This window comes from Ambystoma mexicanum, chromosome 4q, assembly GCF_040938575.1.
Source record: "Ambystoma mexicanum isolate Mex_15411 chromosome 4q, UKY_AmexF1_1, whole genome shotgun sequence".
Classification (NCBI taxonomy): domain Eukaryota; kingdom Metazoa; phylum Chordata; class Amphibia; order Caudata; family Ambystomatidae; genus Ambystoma; species Ambystoma mexicanum.
The window spans coordinates 1063012482-1063037174 of NC_090928.1; positions in this window are offsets into that span (position 1 = coordinate 1063012482).

Consider the following 24693-nt stretch of genomic DNA (forward strand, 5'->3'; position numbering starts at 1 on the left):
GTCTCCACAACCAATCTATTGAAAGTTGCAATGTAAGATAAAAGATCCTGATTACCTTGCCGTAAGGATAAAAGTTCGTTATCCAAAGCCTGTCCTTGGGAATGTCGGGTGAACAGTCTTTCCATGCTAGTTCGAAAACCTTGGAAATCTCGAAGAATCGGGTCATCCTGATTTACTAGTGGAATGGACCAGTCCGCTGCACTGCCGCTGAGATATGACAGTACAAAAGCTACCTTGGCTTGATCGTTTGGGAAAGCTCCAGGTCTACATAAAAAGTGTAAGCGACATTGATTCATGAATATAGCAAACCTTTTCGGGTCTCCGGCAAAGCGTTCAGGCGGAGCCAAGGGAACGGCTCCAGGAAGGTTTATCTGCACCGGGTTACTCGGTGGCACCGGAGCTGAGCTGGCCCCGAGTCCAGGTAGATGTGTTTGTCCAGCCTGGCTTTGTAATAGCTGTCTGGCCAAATCATCAGTTTGTTCTTTTGATACTATCAATTCCCTCCTGAAGGCATTGGTTTCCTGGCGGGCGGAATGCACTTCGGCCCTTAGTTCCCCTAATAATTGGGCCAACTGATCGGTTTCCGAGGTCTCCATGATTCCCAGGTGGGTATTTGTGGGTAGGCTTCGCGTTCTGTTACGCTCACCTGATTCCCACGGGGGCGTCTATCTGGACTGGCTCGCTGTTGCTTCCACCAGAGTCACACGTAGAGCCGAGATGACAGACTGGACAGACCCACTTAGCTTCGTTTGTTGGACTCTTACAAATATCTTTCTGCAATGGAGAAAGAGAATTAACCTCCCATAATCTGAGCGTTAACCCGCCTTCCCACTCCCCTTGTTTGCCCACAGAACACTCCTGAAGTTCCCTCTTAATCTCACCTGAAGATTTGGAAAGATGAGCTCTCCATCCTGCGTCGAGCGCAGGGAGGCGCAGACGACCAGTTACTTCACTGGCGTGGAGGAATTGGTGAGTTCCAGTATTGACTCTAAGTCCAATTGTTCGTAAGAGTTCAAAAGTCTGATCTTCACTCTACCAGATTCCTTGCAGGTTGCGGATTTAAACCACCAGAAGAGTTCCAAGTGGCAATTGGTAAGATCCTGGTAAATCTATTGTGGTTCTCCCCTTTGGGGCCGGGGTACAGCGATGATGCAGAATTAACTGCGCCGACCCGAAATGAGGTGAGTACCCCCCTGTGGTAAATCAGGTAAGTCTTTGGGGTTAGGTTGTATTGTCCTTGTTTTTTCCCTTTAGGGGCCGGGGTGCGGCGGTGATGCGGAATTGACTGCGCTGACCCGAGATGAGGTGAGTACCCCCCTGTGGTAATCAGGTAAGTCTTTGGGGGTGCTTTGTATTGTCCTTGTTTTCCCCTTAGGGGCCGGGGCGCGGCAGTGATGCAGAATTGACTACGCCGACCCGAGATGAGGTGAGTACCCCCCTATGGTAAATCAGGTAAGTCTTTGGGGATGGTTTGTATTGCCCTTGCTCACCTATCTGTTCTTGTCTCCCCCAGGTGTTGAAGAATGGCCTGGAGATGCTGGATTCAGTAAAGGAATGCAGCCCCGGTTGGTGAGTTCAGCGCGGCGCTGCTAGGTGCGTGGCAATGCACCTGGGAAGGCTTCTCTCTTCCAGATTGACGATGTGCTGGATCAAGGATTCAGGTAAGGGTTTTGTTCTGACCTCTTCTCCTTCTCCTTTTCTTGTTCCAGGTGTTCCAGGGCTGAAGCGGGCGTGGCTGAAGACTGGAGCTGCTGAAGACACGGTTAGCGTTACGCTGCAGCAAGCAGAATAACGCGAAGCATGTGTGGCTGTCCGGATGTGGCTTAAATAGCCTTGGAAGAAGTCCCAGGTAAGTATTCTTCCACAGCCCCACCCGAGAGGAAAGGAGTCCCTGAGGTAAAGTAGTCCCTTTAAGCCTCATTTGGCTTGTGGCTTCGTGCAGCATGGTCTGCATCTGCATAGGGTAGGTATGCAGCATGGTGTGCAACAGGTAAGATTTCTGTAATGAGCCTGGCGCCCATGGCGCCAGAACTGACTTTATTCTTATGAGCCTGGCGCCATAGGCGCCAGGACTGTAGCCAAAGAGCCCCTAACTGGGGTTTTTGGGCATGCTTCAAGTGGCATGATGCCTGCTTCCGGGGTTGCTGGGCCTGGTCTGGCTTTCCAGGGGCAGGCATCGTGACAGCTCGTGACAATCCCCTTGCTTTCGAAGATTTCATCTGCCACTTTCCAATAGGGACGCAACCCCTCTGGAATGGACCTCTCATCGGCCACTCTTTTCGGACCCATTCTGTGATTTTTGTTGTGGTATATTCTTGCAGTTTAACTGCGATGGGACCAAGGCGAGGTGTCGCTGTGCGAGTCCCTCCCGGCTCAGTAGGTGATCTGGGGATTTGTGGTCGGTAACCAGCAAAACTGTTGTACCCCAGACGTATGTGCGAAAGTAATCCACAGCCCATGCTAACATCTTCTTTTCAATGGTGGAGTAATTTTTTTCTGCTTGCGGCATCGTCTTGCATGTGAAAGAAACAATATGTTCATCATCACCTTTCCTTTGGGTAAGGGTTGCCCCTATACAATACGCGCTGGCATCCGTGGTGATCATGATTTCCATTGAGGTTTGATGGGCTGTAGACGGGGAGGATGCATTATGCCCTCTTTGACTTCTTCAAATGACTTTGCTTGCTATGCTTTCCACTGGTACTCTGCACCTTTCTTGAGTAATTCTCTCATTGACCGGTAGTCTCCGAAAGATTTGGCACAAACTTTGCATAGTATTCGGATAGTCCTAAAAATTATCTCAGCTCTTCTTGGCTGGTTGGGGGAGCCACTTTTACAATGGCTTGCAGTAAATGCTTCATGGGGATAATGCCTGCCTTGGATATGGTGTATCCCAGATATTCTACTTCGTCCGCCTACAGTACACATTTGTTATAGCGTAGCCACACTCTTGCTTCTTGTAGTTTTGCCAACACTTTGCGGTGAGCTGTATCATGTGTCTCTTTATTCTCCGTGTAGATGAATATGTCATCTTGAAAGTATGAGACATTTCCAATGTTTTTCAAAAGGGAGTCCATCATGCGCTGGAACACAGAGGCCACTGAGGACAACCCAAAAGGCATTCTGGTGAATTGATAAATTCCAAATGGGGTTATGAACGCAGTGAGGGGTCTGGACTCCCGATACAAGGTGATCTGGTGGTAGGCGTCTCTCATGTATAGTTTTGAAAAGACTGTTGCCTCCTTCATCGACAAAATCAGTTCATTTATGCTCGGTAAGGGGTAACTGTCCACCACTACCTCCGGATTTAGGCTGCGTAAGTCAATGCAAATGCAAAATTGCTGGTGTTCTGTTTCTTTATTAGAACCACGGGGCTGAGCCATTCTGATGACTCCACTGTCTCTATGGTTCCTTCCGATAGCATCTTGTTGAGCTTTTCTTGTAGAGCGACTTCTTGGCATCACTAGCACCGGTCTCACCCTGTGCTTGATTGGTACTGCTCCCTGTTTTAATTTTATCTTGTGCACATAGTTCTTGATGCGGCCAGGCGTGTCTGAATATTATTCTGGGAATTCTTTTTTAATGATTGACGCACCATTTCTTTTTTATGGACAGCACTTGTCCTTCCACACTGGGATCAAGCCTAATTTGCAATTTGGCCTGGTCATCCCAACCTAATACTGGTGGTCCGTTTTCTGCAAAATACACTTTGGTTTTGGTGACTCTGCCTTTGAATTCCACAGTTCCCCTGATGTATCCTAGGAGCTTCACACTGGCACCTCTATAAATCGTGGGACTAATGTTTGTTTGTACGCTTCTACTCTTTCTTTTCCCAGCATGCTTTTATACAAGTTCAATGGTAGTATGTTGAGGTCTGAGCCTGAGTCCACCATCACTCTTGTTTCATGACCATTGACTTTAATGGTACAGAGGGGCTTTTCCCTTCGCATTGTGCAGCTGTTCACCATGAGAACTGTGGCGCATGCTTCTTCATCTGAGTAGGCCTCATCTCTGCCCTCTTCACTCTGGATTGCCGCCACAGTCTTCCTCCCTTTCCAAGTGCACACTGATGCAAAATGTTTATACCTTCTGCATTTTGAACATTCTCTATTCCTTGCCGGGCATTCTCTGCTGTTGGCTAGGTGGTTGGTACTGGCGCATCTGTGGCAATTCAATGGTTCATGTTTTCCAGCTGCTTCATCTCTGGCCTCGCGTTGCCCTCTGTCTCTTCTGCTTCTGGATTGTACCCACTGTACTTCTAGTGATTGCGCAGTGATTCCCCACTCCTTGCGCCTACAAGACGTCTCTTCCACCACCCTCGCAATTTGAATTGCTTTGTCTAACACTATTTCCTTCTCAAGAGTACATTTATCTTGTACCTTTCTGTTGTTCGTGTGCCCTATGAGCATGTCACAGATCCTTTCTTCCGATATTGCTCTAAAAGCACACAATGCCCCCAATTCTCCCAGCTTGACCACATAATCGTCCACGGGTTCCGCCGGTTCTTGCTTTCTGCAATAGAATCTGATTCTGTGTAGTACGACGCTTTCTTTACAAGAGAATCTCTTGGCTATTCTCCTTATTGCTTCTTGGTAAGCATCATCGCCCGGGGACGTCATTTCGACAAAATGCCAGGGGTAGCGAAAGTGACATCACACGACCCTTGACCCCTCATGGCATCACAGGAAGTGTTGTCATTAGACCCCACCCCGAAGTGAAATAGCGGGAAGCGATGGACCACAACCTTTCACCGTTGACAAAACAAGAAGTGGCATCACATTGCATTGTACACTACGAAAAGTATGGTTACGATATCACTATAATGTGATGTACATTTCATACAAGAATGGATCACCATATGTATCGTTAAGATCAGTGTGTATAGGCCCATATTACCAAATTCCTGTGAATGCAAGCAGACGTTCATGACCAAATGATAATGTGTTATTATATAGCACTTACGCTTAAGAGCTTTATATAGAGAAAATATACACCCAATATCACCCAACCTGTGTTTGTACTCATTTATCGACCTCAGAAGGATGAACGGCTAAGGCTGAGTTGAGCCGTTTAAGAAAAGACTAAATTAGTGACTCACCCCCTGAAGTGTACCTGAAATAAATCTTTAATGAGTCTAGCAATTATTGTACAGAATTCCAGAAAGACAGATTATTTGGTATTCCTACTCTTTCTTAATAAGGGTCACTGCTGAAAGTGTTAGACTTGTGGCACTCCTGTTCTTATTTTTCTTCTTTTTTTAAGGGGCCTGAACAACAAACCCAGCTACTCCAGAAGTAAAGAGCCACATGGTGCTGGCCACAGCCCAGGAGCTTGCATTAAAAAAAACCCACAACTTTTCTGTTTGGTTTTATTTTTTTAGAGGTCGCAAGGGAGACCTCTGGCGACCCCGAAATGATGTCCATGTCATCGCCTTCTCCTGTGGGGGCTTATGGATTCAGGCCTGTAAAAGTTCTTTGTCCTTCCATGCCCAGCACATTCAGCAACATGGCCTTCTTGCGTGCAGCCGGATAGCCTGCTCCCCCCATAGCTTCTAGTTAAGTGTGAAACAAAGGCTCCCATTGAAGCCATGGAATGGCTGGCTTGCCTGGGATTTGCAGAAACGGTCGCCGTGGCGTTGCTCCTTGCATCTTGGGGCAGTTGGGTCACTTGGATCCTCGTCGCCAATTATGTTGTGGTCTGGTCAATGACTCACACAGGCAGGAAGTTGAAGTAGTGCTCTTTTATTTATGCAGCACATGCAACTCTGACATCTCCTCTAAAGTGGACTCTCATAGTACAGTGCAGTAACTATTTACAATGATAAATGTCCTGCTGGCTTCTCCTGCATTTAAGTGAGGGAGAGTTGCAGGGGAGAGCGTTGGGCAGTCTTCCTTCCCCTGGCTTGCCATGCTCATAAAGTAATTTGAAGGAATCCCCGCTCGTGATTTCGAGGGAACTCCCGCAAGACGACACGGGAGTTCCTGGAAGTACTTTACTCTACAAACATGTATGATGTCCACGATGACTCTCAGTCTTAGTAATTTATGTAAAGTTAAAGTAACAGTAAAGTGATTGCAATTTTCAATCGTAGCATTATGCAAAGGAGCTGCGCAGGCATTCTTCTCATCTATGTATCCTTCCCCTAGATATAGTCCCTATGTGCCCGAGGCTGGAAACTCCCGGTATCCCGGTGGGTCAGTCAAGGTCTGTCCATGCCAACTGCTCATACTCCCTTCCCCTACCTATCCGCTCCTCTCCATCCCTCCATGTCTTTCGAACTCGGCTCAAATCCCATCTGCTTCAGTCATTATCCCAATCCTGATTCTGTCGCAGTTTTTTCAAACTCATTGCTGTTATTTGTACTGGTGTTACTTTTAATCATTGCAAAAGCACTCTATAAATAAAATAAAATACAAATGTTAGGAAATATGTCCCTGGCCAGACCTTTTAAAAAGACATGACCCATTCATTGTAGGGACTCTGGTCAACCATGACCGCAATATGCTTAGGATAGCCAGAGTGCATCTCGAGTCCCTCACAAACTCACACTTTACATATATACAAAATTCAGTGAAAAAAACTTTGTTAAAGGGACGTTATGGTTAAGTTGCGCTACTAAAAACCTATGCAATTCAGTGAAAAAACTTTGTTAAAGGGACGTTATGGTTCCAAGTAAAACCGAAAAACCCTTGAAATTCGCCAGTTATAGTAAGCTAAGCAACCATAACTCGCGCCACCACCGTGCACTGCTAAGACTAACACCCAGGACATCAAAGATGACATCACAAATGTCATTGATGACATCACTGATGACATCACATGTGTATGTACTTCTCATGAATGAACCAATCTCCGTGCACTTGGTGTCCTGCGGACAGGCGCTTCCTTTGCGGACTAGTTCGCGAACGGATCATATGACCGCGCCCATGCTCATCGTGTGTCCTGAAATACGGACACTGTTCGTGTCCCCGAACAATTTAAAAGTACATTTTCAGTTAATCCATAATATTTTTCAATAAAATCTCACCATGGCACAAGTCCCACATAGCAATCTTGAGTTTCTATATACCTTTTGAAACTTTCCGATCCTTTTTTTGTGTTCGATCTGTCCGCGGACAGTGCGCATGTCCGCGAACCGCGCACAAGCACCCCTATAAAAGACCACGCCCAAGAGCTTATTCCCATTGTGTTTCTGGCTATTCTTCAGAACACAGTGATTTTTGCTGCCACCTGCAGACTACACCATCATCGAGATGGCATCCTTGGCTTCTGAACTGCCACTTGGTGCTGCACCTGCTTCAGCACCACCCCCACCCCCTCCACCACCACCACCTCCCCAAGGGCCTGAAGAGGGGAACAGGAGTGAGGATGCGGAGGAGGAAGAAGAGGATGATGAGAATGAGGTAGAGGAAAACCCTACTACCCACACTAGGCGTGAGTCTTGGGTGTGGCGGTTATTTACCATTCATGGTAATATTCCTAAGGCTCGTGCGAACGTGTTACCTGCAATGAGTGCAAAATGATACTCAGTAGCGGGAAGCATGGTAAGTACAGCTTTGGGACCACTACTATGAAGCGACACCTGCGGTCATTTCACTCTGGGGCTATTCGCAGGGTTGTACCTTGCAAAGAACGTAGCAGGTTGATTTCCTCTACTTCATCCTCTGTTTCTGATCCTGTCACCACAAGGGCCACCTCTGTGGGACAGCGTCTTCCTCAAGCTGCCTCGCAGGCCATACAGAATGCTGATGACCCTTACCTTTCGAGGGTCACAGTTGTATGTATGTACTGTGACACAGTACTCTGCAGGGGGGAGCGACTTCGGAGTGCTTTTGAGACTATCGTCTCAGAGCACGAGTAGACCTGCTCACTACCCAAATAAAACCCACTCTACATCTTCCTCTCTCAGCTCGCCCTTTCTTATCCCTGTGGTTGGTGCCCCCCCCTTTACCCTCCTTTACCCTACTCTCCTAGTGTGTCGTGTCTGAAAAACCAAAAAAAATACAAAATTACAAAAATCAAAAAAAATAAGGCTCTTTTCAGAGCCGCCTTTCCCAGTTAAAAAATAGAAGTGAAAATAAATGAAGCAGGGCTCTTTGTATTTTTTAGAAGTCCGCGGACAGTTCGCGAACATTAAAAAAATTGGGTTGATACTCCATCACAAACATTGTAATTTTCTCTGGAAAGAAGTGGTGGCTCTAAAAAGAGCCTTTGGGTGGTGTTTGTAAGTCGAAAATTGTAAGTGCTTTACATCTACTTCAAAATCGTTGTTGTAATTCCAAAAAAGGTCGCAATGCATTTTGTACATTTCTCAGAAAAATCTGATTGCCAGCATAAGTAAGATGGACTCCATCTCTGCGAAAAATGTATGTACTACAAAACATAATATTTTCATTGTGAAAAGAAGACATGCCAAAATCTCTTAGAAAGGCAAAAACAGCCTTATTAACATTGCACCTTGCTTTTTCCATTTGTGGACCAAGTGAAGAAGAACGAAGCCACATTTGTCTCTGCACAATCCGTGAAAATATCACTTGAGAATTAGGAAACATGTGCATAACCTTCCTAAGTCCTTCTTTCATAGCAAATTGCAAAAAGAATTCCAGTCACATGTCCTAAACTGTTCCCTCCACAATGAATTACAATTATGTCTGGATGTTGCTCTGTCTCCAAAGTAGCACAGAGATGTAGCAAGTCCAACCACTTCATTCCACGTACTCCATGCCAGTGTACTTCCACATGTGGGAATCCAAGATCTACAGCTACTCCACAGCTTTCTGTATGCACCTTCAACCAATGTATCCACGAATCTCCTAAAATCCAACCAATCTGTTTTCTGAAACACACAGCCATAGCTATCTTTTGTTCTCTCAGCAAAAAGAGTATCTGAGAAAATCTCTCCTGGCACAACACACCCACCAAACTTTCATGACCAATCCCTTTCAGTGCTTATTCTCATTTGCATGACTTCTGAACCCAAAAATCCCCGGATGTAACTCCCGATGTCTGCGAACTACCGCCATGTCCGCGGACATATCGTAACATGAACAGCCCTTCTACCATTTCCACTACACTCTCTCTGCCATTCCCTCATTGGATGTACCTCAAAAATCACATGACCATGCACCAATCACATTCAAGACCTCTACATCTAACTGCATCATCATAGATCAGCACTGCAAATGTACTCTGAATCTTTCTGAGTACAAGTGTCATATCATTGGCAAGCAGCATCTACCAGAAATACTGTACAAGTCTTCAAGATTTCTACTTGCAGCTCCATGCATATCCATATGCATGAACACAAACTTCAGGTATGCATATTTTCTGTATAGTAGATGAACACATTTTCAAACAGACTTTCACCTTGTAAAATCTGTAAAATGAATTTACTGTACTTTTTTCAATTTCCTAAAATCAACTATCACTTATAAACCTTTATACTATTTACTTTCTTTATACACACACACTCAAATCATGTTAAACTAACATTTTTTAAATGAAATATATAGACTACATATATTCAAACAAAATTGCGTGCAAACACAATCTATGTTTAAACCTTTATAAAAATACTTATACAATTTCATATTTTTTGTTTTTATTTATTTATTTACTTAATTACTTTAAATTAGACATGACATTGAGGCGCTATTACCTAGAACAGTTTACTTACAGAAATAGTGGTATTCACTAATATATTATAAATTTCACAAGACATAGTAAAGATATTTTTTTTTTGCTACAGTTAGACATTCAATACAATTTGTTCATTAAGAACATATCATATATACTGAACTGATGCAATGTATCTTATGTAAATAAATTAGTTTAATGGTTTTACAGAAGGCACTGAGGATTTCAATTAAAAAAATCAATATCTAAATTAAAAACAGTGCTATATACAAACAAAGTTACTAATTTGAAGCTTTTACAATTGCAGTGAAGACCAGTTTCCTGAAAAGAAGCAGCCAAATTCGAAGAAGAAAGAAAAACTAAGAAGTTACCTGTTAATTTAAAAAAAAAGTAAGTAAAATATCACCATAATATTTGTATTATTAATCAAATATACTATAACGTTAATACGAGCTATTTCGGTTTCTAAAAATAGAGTTTTTTTTACCATTTTGTCCAAAAATGTCCATGTCTTAAACAGCGATTTACAGCCAGAATGGCCCACAAATTTCTATTTTTGGACACACAAATTACCCAACTGAACCACTACAATTTTCATATTATAGAACAAACAACTGTTTTAATTGTATACATTAGATTTACTATTTGTACTTTTCCACACCACTAGCTTACTTTTTTTTTGTCATCTGAACCCCAGTTTAGTAACACATAAATTCAAGAATACCTATCCCTACTAGTTTTAGTTCCCAATGTACAATCACACACCATTACATACATCTTTATCATCTTACTCAAACACTCATGCACACAGCACACATACATTCCAGAACACCCCAACCCATATCTTCTTTATTTTTTTCAACAGACCCTAAAGAGTGCCTACCAAAAGTCAAGTCTGTAGAAAGCAACGCAAAAGTAGAGCAAATGAAAATAAAGGTGTCCAACATAAGCATCCATCTCTAGCAGAATTTGTAAAAAAAGTTGAAACAAAACAGCTAATACAATCATTTAGTGAAACACAAGAAGTTTCAAGTACAACAGCTTTGCTTCCTCTATCAAAATGTAAAACAAACCAAAAAACAATTAACAGAAAATCAGCTATCAGTACAGATAAAACTACTTCTTCAAATTTTAATATAGTGCAAAGTAAGCATACCAAGAAAAGTATTTTAGCCAAAATATACCGTCACAAAGTCCTTCAAAATCTTATAAAAACAGGAGAGAAATCAGGTTCAAAGCTTAAAACCTATCGTAGGAAATTAATCTTAGAAGCATTGATGGACAGTGCAATTCTTCTCAAAAGAAATGTATTTATTTTACTGTTAAACAAAATGAAACCACTAACAAAACTAATAACTAAATTACAAAAAAGACTTCTCAATAAGCGAAATGTCAACAGAAAGAACTTCTTAAGTATCAGCGTAGGTGAATGGAATCACACTACAAGCACAGAACCATATTTTAATGAAGAAGCGTACAAACAAAAGCAAACGAATACAATTGCCATACATAGCAGTGGTCGAGGTTATGAAAAAGTGAATAATACCATAATGGAACAAGAAGTACTTCTTACAAAAATATGCCCTGAAAACATAGAATTACCCCTCCATTCAACTGAATCAGAACGTCTAGTGTACAAATGGCCATGCACGTCAATGTGTAACATTCCCAAACAATGTTTCAAATCTTTACGCCAATTCCTCAATAAATATGTAAAAAGCAAAGACAAAATCAAAATTAAATTACTGCAAAATATAGATACCTGTCCAGTGTGCAAGTACACAGGACTACAAGGACATTCATTGGCCTGCATTACAGGACCTACTTGTAAAACCACTTTCCATGATATCAAAAGGATATCAACACATCATTCAACTATAAGAAATCTAGTCTATAAACTGTACTATGCTAAAAGTCCTGCTTTAGCACTAGCAAAGTTAAATAACATCCTTCTACATGGTACAGCAAAAGACCTACTTGAAGAAATTCACTATATCCAGAAAAAATATTTTGGAAGTGAAAGCCATTTACAGAATGAAATAGCTTTAAACCAATCAAGCAACAATTCTACACATGGCAACCTTTTGCTAAACACATACAAAAAAGAAATACTAAAATTTAAAAGTACATCAGCTGAAGTACCAAACCATGTATGTGTATGTTGCCGTAGAATTTTTTATAAAAGTAACACAAAAACTGTGGACCTATCATACACAATAGAAGACAATGAAGATTCTAAATGGTTTGAATTAGCTCTCTACCTTGTAGCAGAAAACAATTATGAAATAACTGAGCCCTTAATACTTTGCAGTTATTGCACTACAAAACTTGACAACAACCAAACTCCTTCACGTTCTATCACAAATAATTTGGAATTATACCCAGTACCAAAACCTCTACAACAACTTAATTTATATGAGAGCATCATAATTCAAACAGTACACCCATTTCAAGCAATAATACGCCTTCAACCAAAAACAGCAAAATGACCTCCCTCTGAATTGGTAAAAGGCATTCGTGGAAAAGTAGTTTATTTACCATTAAATCTAAAAGAAAATGTGCATACTCTAGGAGTGCAACGTCCAATGCAGCAATCTTTAATTATATTAGTAAATGGAGTACCTACAAAAGACAAAAAAATATGACAACAGCTGGTAGATTTATATAAAGTTAGACAAGCCTTCCAATATCTTAAACAGAATAATGAATATTACAAAGAAATTAATATTGAAGAAAACTTGAAAGATACAACTGAAATAATTCAAGAAACACAAGAAGCTGGTCAATTTGAGCTACTAGATCCTGCTACAATATCAAATACTTTAGACCATTATACAATTCATCCTTTGCACTGTAATGACACCGTACAAGATGTACTGGAAACTTACCAAATGCGTCAAACAAAAGGATCGCCAATCAGTATATGGGAAAAAAGTATAGAAGCATGTGCTTTTCCTCTACTCTTTCCTACTGGCAAAGGAGGAAGGTATGATGATAGACCTATTCAAATATCAGCTTCAGAATACCGCTCATTACGGATGTATTCTGAAGATCCCAGATTTAGACAAAATGTAGAATACATATTCCACCTACTCTTTGAAAGTGAACTAGCAACTTTATGTTACGGAGTTGCACACATATTAAAATCAGGATCACACTTTCAAAATATGACAGCTACACATTTATTAGAGAAAGTGCAACAAAAGGATGAGGTTTTACAATCAAATATTACAAATCTATTAGCAAATATGCGTAATACTAAAGAGTACTGGTTTCGACGTCATGGAGATGTACGTTGTATGATCAGAAACCTTGGCCCACCCACTTGGTTTGTTACATTAAGTTGTGCAGAATATGCATGGGAAGATTTACATGATTTCCTACGCATATCAAATAAAAACAAAACAAACATAGATATTCTAACACCTGGAGAATTTTGTTCTTTGGATCCTGTTAATGTTTCAAGATATTTTCACCATCGCTTCATTGCTATGCTACATTTTATTTGTAATAAACCTGTTCCTCCCCTTGGAGAAGTGCAACACTTCTTTTGGAGAAAAGAATACCAAGCCAGAGGAGCACCACATATCCACATGCTTTTATGGATTAAAGATGCTCCTAAATTTGGTCAAGACAGTGATGCCACTGTTTTACAGTTTATTGAAAAATATGTCACTTGTGAAATTGCATCAGAAGCCACAAATAGTGATCTTCATGCACAAATTTTACAATTTCAAAGACACAAATGTGGAAAATATTGTCGTCGCAAATACAAAAACAAAGGCAAATACTACACCAAATGCCGATTTGGTTTCCCTAGACCAGTTACAAATACAGGTCAAGTAAACAACCTCATGTCTTCAGTTAGACATAGTGTTAAAGGTAAGTCACCTAAAAATACATATTACATAAAAAGAAAAGAAGAAGAAAAATATATCAATGATTATAATGCAATCATTGCCCACTTATGGAATGCAAACATAGATGTGCAGTACATTGCAGACAATTCTACTGCAGATGCACGATATGTCACAGCATACTTAACTAAAGCAGAAAAGACAGAGCTCCAAGACCTCTGGAATGACCTGTCATCAGATAAAACAGTATCTCAGAAATTGTACAGCTTGGGCATAAAAATGCTCACCCATAGAGAATGTGGATCTTATGAAGCAGCTGATCGTTTAACTGGTACTTCATTGTATGGTACATCTGAAAATATAGTATGGCTAAGTCTTGGTCCAGTTAAATCTAGAAAAAGAGTTCTAAAATCATATGAAGATATAGAAACAATAGCCAAACATGATCCCACAGCCAAGACATTTTAAAAAACAATGTATTGGACACACACTACCCAAACAGAAGTAATACTTTGGAAAACATGTGTCTATACCAAATAGCCCAAAACTACACATACAAAAATAATATGAAACCTGATGAAAAAAAAGGTAAATATAGAGTGACAGACTGTGAAGGCAGCTTAGTTAAACTCACTAAACCAAATTTAATTAATCATATCAAATTGTCATTGAAGACTCCTCAACATAAAGAAGTATATTACATGTCCCTGCTACAACTCTTCAAACCATGGAGAAAAGAAGAACAATTACTAGATAACTATGACTCATATGAGGATGCTTTCAAAGCAAATGAAAGCACTATAACTGATGTAAACTTTACACAGTACAAAACAATGTTGCACAATGAACAGCAACATGAAGAAGAACTCCAAGCCCACCTAGATAAGGATACTCCTGACAGTAGTCAACCTTCTTTAACAGGAAGCCAAGAACCACTGGGAGAACCACTAATAACAAATGAGGCAGAATTAGCTATGATAGAAGTAGAAAACACCATGTGTCAGTATGAAGATAAGGAAGACTTAACTATACTACAATCAAAACTAAACAATGAGCAGAGTAGCATTTTTCAAGAAGTAACAAAACAAATTGCACATGGTGTAAAACATGAAAATAAAGAATGTTCCTGCCATAATTATAAACCTATACTACTGTACGTCAGTGGTGAAGCTGGTTCTGGCAAAACATTCCTAATCAAAATCATTAGTAAGTTCTTTCAACAATTGACAAACAACAAACTGTCAGCTGTTGTCACTGCCCCCACAGGTTTAGCTGCCTACAACATAGGTGGTGTTACATTACACCGATTACTACTATTACCAGTAGAACACCAGAACAAATTAGACTATTACAAACTTTCTGCAGAAGCTGCAATGGAATTACGCAGAGTATTGAAACAAATGAAAATGCTACTAATAGATGCAGTGAGCATGGTCTCCAACCTGATGTTAGCTTTGATTCACCTCAGATTACAAGAAGTACTCAAAACAGACTATGAAGAGCTCTTTGCAGGAAAACACATTATTGTTTTTGGAGATCTGCTTCAATTAACACCAGTAAAAGGTGAACCTATTTTTAAAACATTAGGGCACAATCTCTGCCGTAAAACTGTTGGCAGCATTGGAAATGTCAACCTTTGGCAACATTTCCAATACAGAGAATTAACAGAAAACATGTGCCAATCTGCAGATCTAACTTATGCCAACATTTTAAAAAGTTTGAGAGTTGGTATACTTTCTAAAGAAGCCGAAGCAACATTGAAAACCCGGCACATTAATGCACTTTATGGCGATAATGCATGTGCTACAGATGTTATGGAACAATTAGCTCACAAAAATGTCAATTGTATGGCCTTAATGCCAACTCTTGCAAGCTGTCTCAAATTCAATGAAATAATGTTAAGTAAAGAAATGCAACCAATAATGGAAATTAGCGCCACAGACAAACTAGATGTACATGGTATGACACTACCCATGTGTGACCAAGCCACAACAAGACTAAATCATTTAGAAAAATCAATCTCAAACACAGCAGGCTTAGAAAAGATGTTAAAATTATCCTTAAATTGCAGAGTAATGCTTAAACGTAACCTTGACTGGACCAAGGACTAGTTAATGGAGCACTGGGTACAGTTGTTGGCTTTCAAACATACCCACGTGACAACAAAATTCAGTTTGTCAATATACTCTTTGACAAACTTTCAGAAGTAAAACGGATAGGACGCTCAACAGCTAGATTCCTTCTCTTCAAAGATATGTATGTACGCAGAGAACAATTTTCTCTAACTCTTGCATACGCAGTCACTATTCATAAATCACAAGGTCTTACCCTAGACAAAGCAATGATAGATATTGGTAACACAGTCTTTAAAGAAGGCATGAGCTACGTAGCACTATCACGCTTACGTACACTTGCTTGACGGTCTATTTCTAATCAACTTTGATGCAAGTAAAGTAAACGCTGATATTCCTTGCATTTTAGAATATAATAGACTTCGCTCACTATACACTCCCCATCTAAACACATATTCTGTTCCACAAAAACTAAAACGTTGTAAAAAAAAAACTAAATCAAACAGAAATGCAACAGGACGTCACTGAAAATCCTCCAAAGAGAGTAAAAGAAACTAATACTTCATCAAGTACCACAAACAAAAAAGAATCAATTAGAGAAAGTAAACCAGGTACTTCTTTAAAGAAGGAAGACAAACTCCAAAAAAAGCAGTTAGATACAGAACTACCTGGACCATTTAAATTCTCAAATATAGTTGGTGTAAGTTGCTATGCAAATGTAGCAATGAATATTCTATTTCAATAACCACCAATTGTTGACAACATTTACTTACACAGTACAGACCCTTTGTGTTTGCAAATGTTAGTACTTCACAGAAATGCAGCAAACAATCCTGACAACACATATAGGCCCTCATTACAACTCAGGCGTTAAGGGTTAACGCCACCGTTAACCCTTAACGCCTGATTCTGATTTTAACGCCTGCTTTTAGCAGGCGTTAAAATCCATGGCGCTAGTCCGCCATGGTGCTAATTACGCCGCCGTAATTTACGGCGGCGTAATTAGCGCCTTCCCCACTCCCATTATGCCCTATGGGGCAAAAATGGGAATGGGCAAGGGAAAATGGGAAATGGGGATTTACCGCCCCACTCACCTTGGAATGGGGCGGTAAATCCGCCATCCACCATGGTGTAAACATAGTTTACACCATGGTGGTAAAGTTGGTGTACTTAGCACCAAGGTTGTAATGACCTCCATAGTGTTTTTGGAATAAGACGACAATTGGACTACTGTGCTGGAATGGTGAAATTCACTATAAACTCACAGGAAGATCCACAAGAATTTCTAATGTACTTACTATTAGTACTGGAAAACAAAAACATACCTTCCAGATTTCATACATGTGGAAACATACATGCACTCTGTGCAACAATGTGACACAAGAAGAAATTCCCAATGAACGCTTCATATATATATCAATACCAAATTGTGAATCCATTCCATTTCAGAAACTTGTACAAAATGCAAACCATGGTAGATTATGCTCTACCTGCAATTCAGATAATCGCTCCACGTTAGTAATACAAACACATAGTAAATACGTAATACTAATGCTTCTACGTTACAATGCAGATGGTACCAAAAACAACTGCAAGCTGACTGGATTCACACATAGTCAAATATCACTTGGTAAGAAAACCTTCACAACAATAGGTATAATCTACCACGCAGGAGCCACAACCAATTCAGGGCACTAGACGGCATATATAAAAAAGAAATGTGGATGGTTTGAATGTAATGATAGTACCATTACTCTAAAGCAGAGATTACCAGAAAATCTTACAAACGCTTATTTGATGTTCTTAAAACCAAAATTTGATAAATAAACTGTATTTATACCTTTAGGTAAATTTGTGTTAAAAAAATATAAACTGTAAGAATAATCCAAAAGCTATCTAACTGCTCAAAGATTCTACAACAACTAATCAGATAAATGAATACCACTAAATTAGACCAAGAAATACACAGTTAGAATACGCCAATTGGTATCTAACTGTCCCAAAATTAGAAATTTGTGTTAAAATAATATAAACTGTTAGAATACTCCAAAAGCTATCTAACAGCTCAAAGATTCTATAACAACTAATCAGATAAATGAATACCACTAAATTAGGCCAAAAAATACACAGTTAGAATATGCCAATTGGTATCTAACTGTCCCAAAATTTAACAATATCCAAATAGATAAATCAAAACCACCAAAAAAAATACAACAAAGCAAAGTATAAAGCATTAGCCAGAAACAACAAGTGAACACTGAAAACAAACAAACAAATAAACTGTAGCATAACAGAAAAAGGTTTTTTTTTAATCCAACATGGATTTTTTTTTCTCCCACAGACCCAATGATTTTAGCAACAAATACAGAAACTGAGCAAATTGCACAGTACTCTGATTTGTACTCTACTAAATATGAGGGTCGAAAAAAAATAAAAGTATATTGCTTATACAATGTAATAAGTCATTACAAAATACTAATACTAACATGCTATTTTCTTTTATCACAGAAATGAAGAAGAAAAACATGGACTCCCATTACTAAACCAAACAGTAAGTATATAATAATAAGGAAAACCATAGCAGCATATCACATCCATAGTATCTAATACCTTTGTTCCTTATACATTTGTTTTTCACCCAAAGTTATAAGCAAATATGAATGTGATATGCTGCGGTGGTTGTTGCCAGGGCATACAGTCTTGGGTGCATGGCCAAATGGCCATGCACCCAAGACTGTATGCCCTGGCAACAACCACCGCAGCATATCACATCCATAGAGTGAAACATTTCAACTATGATCTATGGGAAACTTTTAATGTCTGCGAACAATGTGAGTGTTCTTAGAACACTTTGAACTTGCCAGCGAACAATACGGACACCGTTTTCAGGACACCCCCTACGAACATTTCAGAACAACGCGATAGTTCTTAGAACACTTTCAACTTAACAATTAAAAATACGGACAGCGTCCTAAGGACACCCCCTACGAACATTCCAGGACACCGGGAGTGTTCTCAAAAACGTCTTCAGAACACCCCCATTTTGTTTATTTGCGAACATTTCAGGACACCGCGGGTGTTCTTAGAACACATTCAACTTGACAGAGAACAATACGGACAGCATCCTCAGGCACCCCCTACGAACACTCCCCGGACACCGCGAGTGTTCTTAGAAGCGTCTTCTTGTTTATTTGCGAACATTTCACGACACCGCGAGTGTTCTTAGGACACATTCAACTTGACAGAGAACAATACGGACAGCGTCCTCAGGACACCTCCTACGAACATTCCAGGACACCGGGAGTGTTCTTAGAAGCGTCTTCAGAACACCACCATCTTGTTTATTTGCGAACATTTCAGGACACCGCGAGTGTTCTTAGGACACATTCAACTTGACAGAGAACAATACGGACAGCGTCCTCAGGACACCCCCTACGAACACTCCCCGGACACCGCGAGTGTTCTTAGAAGCATCTCCAGAACACCCCCATTTTGTTTATTTGCGAACATTTCAGGACATCGCGAGTGTTCTTAGGACACATTCAACTTGACAGAGAACAATACGGACAGCGTCCTCAGGACACCCCCTACGAACACTCCCCGGACACCGCGAGTGTTCTTAGAAGCGTCTTCAGAACACCCCCATTTTGTTTATTTGCGAACATTTCAGGACACCGCAGGTGTTCTTAGAACACATTCAACTTGACAGAGAACAATACGGACAGCGTCCTCAGGACACCCCCTACGAACATTTCAGGACACCGGGAGTGTTCTCAAAAACTTCTTCAGAACACCCCCATTTTGTTTATTTGCGAACATTTCAGGACACCGTGGGTGTTCTTAGAACACATTCAACTTGACAGAGAACAATACGGACAGCGTCCTCAGGACACCCCCTACGAACACTCCCGGACACCGCGAGTGTTCTTAGAACAGTTTCACTTTGCTTGCGAACAAAACAGACACATATTGAGTCCTTACAACACCCCCCAGTCAGTTTATTTAGAACATTTCAGAACACCTGTGATGTCCGCAAACAAATCGAATACAAAAAGAACGTCTAACACATAAAAAACACAACTTTCATCCTATCTCATACACTCCCACCCTCCCCAAACACTCCTACACACCAACACACTCTACAAAATACACATTTTGAACAAAGTTTCACCGCGCTGTCCGCGGACCTCCGCGAATCCAAGATGGCGGGCGCTACCGAAAAATCTGACGCGCTTCACGCTCCACGCCGTCCAATCAGCGAACACGTTGCATGTCCGCGAACATCACGGAAGACGATTGGCCAATCAGAACACTGTCCGCGGAGCGAACAGGGAAGTGTGTCCGCGAACCGAACACAGATATCACTAATTTTTTTTTACCTACTTTTTGGTCATTTTAAAAAAAACTACTGGACGGATTTTCACCAAATTTGCAAAAGCACGCTTTTGGGACCAAGCTGCTGCTCCTGGTCCAAATTTGGTGAAAATCCGTCCAGCGGTTTGAGCTGTAGGCGCGAGCAAAATTGTTTTCCCATTCAGTCTATGGGAAAAAAAAAGTTTTGGGACCCCCCCTATAACTTTGCCCCCCCTGGACGAATCCTCACCAAACTTTGCAAATAAATTCAGAGTGATCCAAATACTTTTTTTGCAAAGTTTGGTGAGGATCCGTCCAGGGAGAGCGAAGTTATAAGCCACCCAAAAAGTGCTCTTCCTATGGAAACATCAACTTAACCATAACTACATGGCCACTACTGTGGCCATGTAATATACAGCAATCTCCACCTGTCGATCACCTGCATGCACATCTTCTCATGCTCCACACCATTTTTCACTTCTTCACATCTCTCTCTCTCTCTCTCTCTCTCTTTTTGTATTAAACCATTTTCCGGTCAATGGATCCTAAGCAGACTAAGGCCCTGTGGTCCCTGGACTGGACCTAATGCTGATCAACTCGGACAAGGTTTATGCACTTTGGTACTACAATTGTGGTGAGCAGGCAGTATAACATCTTATTAATTTTATTTTAATTTTAATTGCATTCAAATTGAAGCAATGTTTTAGAAATAGAGTAGCCTGGAAAGTAAGTGCAGTCGGCACCACCGCACGCACAGTGCGCGATTGCAAAAAACAGTGGGAGGATCTCAGGCTGGGAGTACGGAACATCTTGTCGGCCAATCGGAGCCAGGAGCTGGTAACAGGAGGAGGACCTCACTCACCAGTGAAATTGGCCAGATGGCAGGAGACTTGCAGCTCAGTCATAGATGTGGAGTCAATTGAAGGAGTCGGTGGAGCTGAGTTTTGCGTGCCAACCTCGGCAGATGAAGGTGAGTGTCCCTACAAACACACGACAACTAATCATCACCATTGACCTCCAAATGTGACAGCAACGCCAGCCAATACATGGCCCATTATGCACACCTACACACATCCATATACACATGCTGTGCCCACCACTATTGCATCCCAATGCATGCTGCATGCTGCGCCCATACACGAAAACACAGCCGACACACAGATGACCTGCACGTGCCACACAGCACGTCACTCCCAACACACATCAAGGCCCAACAGCAGCCACCATGGTGTACATGTGAACACCTGCATGATTCCAAACAGCACCCCCCAACCTTGCATGTACCCAGTCCGCTGCAAAGCCAGGCATGCAACTGATCACATGGCGCCACCTGTACAAAGACAAACGCATGCATGATGCAAGCACCACCATCACTGATGCCCTGCCACTCTCTGCCCCCCACAGGTACGGATGCAGACAGCGAAGAAGCACGAGGAAGTGCACAATGCACAACAGCATCCAAAAGGGCAAGGTGGCAAGGTGATGGCACCGGACCAACTACTTCAAGTGGACCAAGGATGGGCCAAGTGGCATGCGGGACAACAACCAGTGCCCTACCAGCCACACTGCAACCCACATAGGACGAGCAGACACCTGCCCCTGCACCCCTGAACACACAATCGACACAGGCCGAGGACACATCTGGCATGGACGATGGCACACAGTCTGCTGCTGCAAGCACAATTGGGGAGATGGCTGCATCGGCACAGCATAGTATCGACGAGGAAGCTGACCCGGACGATGACGGCAATGCAGGACTCGTCCACTCAGAGCCTGTAGGTCGAACACCAAGCCCGCAGATCACCCCACAGGACACACCTTGCCGAGATTCATCCGAACTAGGCAGCCATGGTGAGTGGTCTCCGACATTGCACAGCCCCATATTGCATGCAGTACCACCACATAACCCACCAACCACCACCCACACTGCCATACGGGACCTTGAGGGACGTCTGTCCAGAATGGAAGGCCGGCAGGAGGAGATGCAAGGCTATGTCAAGAAGTACCTTGCAGAAGGGGAGACAACACGCTGTGTCATCCATGACAGCACTGCGGCTGTAATCTAGGCCATCAACTCCAGTGCACAGCAAGTGCGTGATGGCTTCAATGCCTTGGGACAGATCCTCACCAGGATTGCTGACAGCATGGAGCAGCGGCAGACTCCGGCTTTGGGGTCACAACCATCTAGCTCATCCACATCGACCACGCCAGGCAGTTCCAGGCAGACCAGCCCCATGCGCAGGTCCCTGCGAAGTGCACGGCGCTCAGATATCCAACCCCCACCTCCGATGGGGGCTCCACTGTAGCAGGGCCACCCTGCAGATTCTCTTTAGGAATACATGCAGAAACATGTTGTGCCATTGTTGCCTTTGGGTGTTAGAGGAGGGAGGAGGGTGGTGGTGGGTGTAGTACTGGGGGTGTTGGGGAGCATGGGGGTAGCGTGGGGGTGTTTGGGGGGAAGGGGAGGGGTGTTGGGGGCGTGGATTGTTAAATCATGTTGTACAAAAAATCACTCTGATACACCTGCTGTGTACAAAACATCACATGAGTGGACATTGCTTATTTGTTGTTTGTCAATTTATTGCTTCATAGTGAACTGTGCCCATATACCCATACACCCAGTGCCCACAGTTCCCAATACATGGCACACTCTGCATCCAAGCACATCCGAATGATTGGTCTATGACCAATTGCCACACTGCGCGACCCTCATGTGTATCGTGTCCTGGCCTATGTCCAACATCTACTCCTTCCTCTCCTTCTACTTCCCCAGGTGGTGGCAGCCCCATGTCACGTGGCTGGGGTATGTTCCGCCAGATGCACATGTTATGCAGAATTGCACATACCATGATGATCTTGCCCACCTTCTCAGGCCCGTATATGAGTGCCCCTCCGGACCTGCTAATGCAGTGAAACCGTGCCTTCCAAAGGCCAAACGTCTGCTCAATGACCACACGCGTGCCTGTATGTGCATGATTGAAGTCCTCCTCGTGCCTGTTCTGCGGATTCCTGACAGGGGTGAGTAGCCACTCCTTTAGAGCATATCCAGGATCACCTAAATGGGAGCAGAAGGCGGTATGTGTAACGATAATGCTCATTTGACATGTGTGCTCAGCCTGTACATCTTTCAAGTTCATATGCACAATCCCGTCAATGGCAGCAACATCCACATGACTATCAGCCCTGTACAGTGCATGCCAATCCATGGTGCGAGCCTTGGGTGACATACATGACCTAGGGTCCTAGGCAGTTAAACCACCAGGCCCCCCGATGCATTTTGGCTAGGTCCATTATGTACGCACATGTGAGGGCTGTGTGGGTGGGGATAACTCGAGATACTTTCATCCCTCTCGTCCCATGGCCCAGGGGGCATTCCCCTTGCATATGCATGTAGCCCCCCATCCCTCTCCTCCCATGGCATGTAGCCCCCCCCAATCCCTCTCCTCCCATGACCCAGGGGGCAGACAAACCCAACAGCCAGCCACTTCGTACGACGTCTCCTTCCATGTAGCGGGGTAGTGAGGAGTTCTGCAGCACCATGGCATCATGCGTGGATACTGGGTATCTGGCACAGCAATATGTTATTATCTGGCTGGCATCACACACCATCTGCACATTGATGGAGTGGTATAGCTTCCAATTGCGGTACACCACCTCCACAGCATGTGGGACTACCAAATCTACGTGGGTGCAGTCAAGGGCACCAATTACACTGGGCATGCCTACCAGTGCATGGAAGGCTATTTTGGTGGCATTTGCCTCCTGTGGTGTCCGTGGTAGGGATATGTAGGCACTTGCGTGCTTCAGTAGTGCATCCAGCACTTGGTTTAACACAACAGAGAAGCATGATTGCGACATGCCATGCATTTGGCCCACTGTGTGTTGGTAAGTGCCTGTGGCCAGGAAGTGGAGCACAGATGCCACCTTCAGCAGAGGGGGGATGGCTGTGCGGATGTTGATCAGGCTGACCAAGTCTTCCTGTATTAATTCCACTATGTTGGTGATGGTGTCCCTGTCCAGCCGGTATGGGGTGTGGATCTGGGCTGGGGTTTAGTCAAATGGATTGGCCCTTATACGTGGGATTGATGGCTGTCTGCAGGGAACAACTACCTGCACTGGTGGGATTTGCTGGGCCAGTCTCACCCTCCTTCTCCTCCTGCGTCTCCTCTGTGTTGCCTGTTGTACTGCCTGCTCAAGGAGTAGAAGTGCAGGCATGTCCTCCAGCCCCAGTATGGCAAGTGCAAATGGTAGCATTTTGGTTTGGAAAGGGGTGTGGTGTGTGAGTGTGCTCCTTTTGTGCTGGCCCTGACTCCATTGCCTCCACCTGTGCTGATTGTGTGCACCTTTGGCACTCGGTTACACATCAGTTTGCTGTTAACGGGTGGTCCGCAATGCCGGTATTGCCGGCATCATGGTGGCCCTTCTTACCGGCATCTCAATGCCGGTATGTAAATATCCGTGCGACTTGTGGTGTCCACTTCATTGCGGGATGCCGGTATTACTGGCATGCCACCCGCGTGCGAGCCCGCATGTCAGTACGATGGTGCACGGCCACAGCGGGTCCTTGTCGATGCCGGTGGGACCGGCGTCTAGGGTCGTAATACTACAGACCGGTATTGGAGGCCAGTACTGCCTTACCGGCTCCGTTATTGCCGGACCGCCAACCTCGTAATGAGGCCCAATGTCTCCAGGTTTTGAACGCTGCCTTAATTGCTAGCAGTTCTTTATCAGTTATTGCATAATTCAATTCAGGGGCTGAAAACTTGCGAGACCAG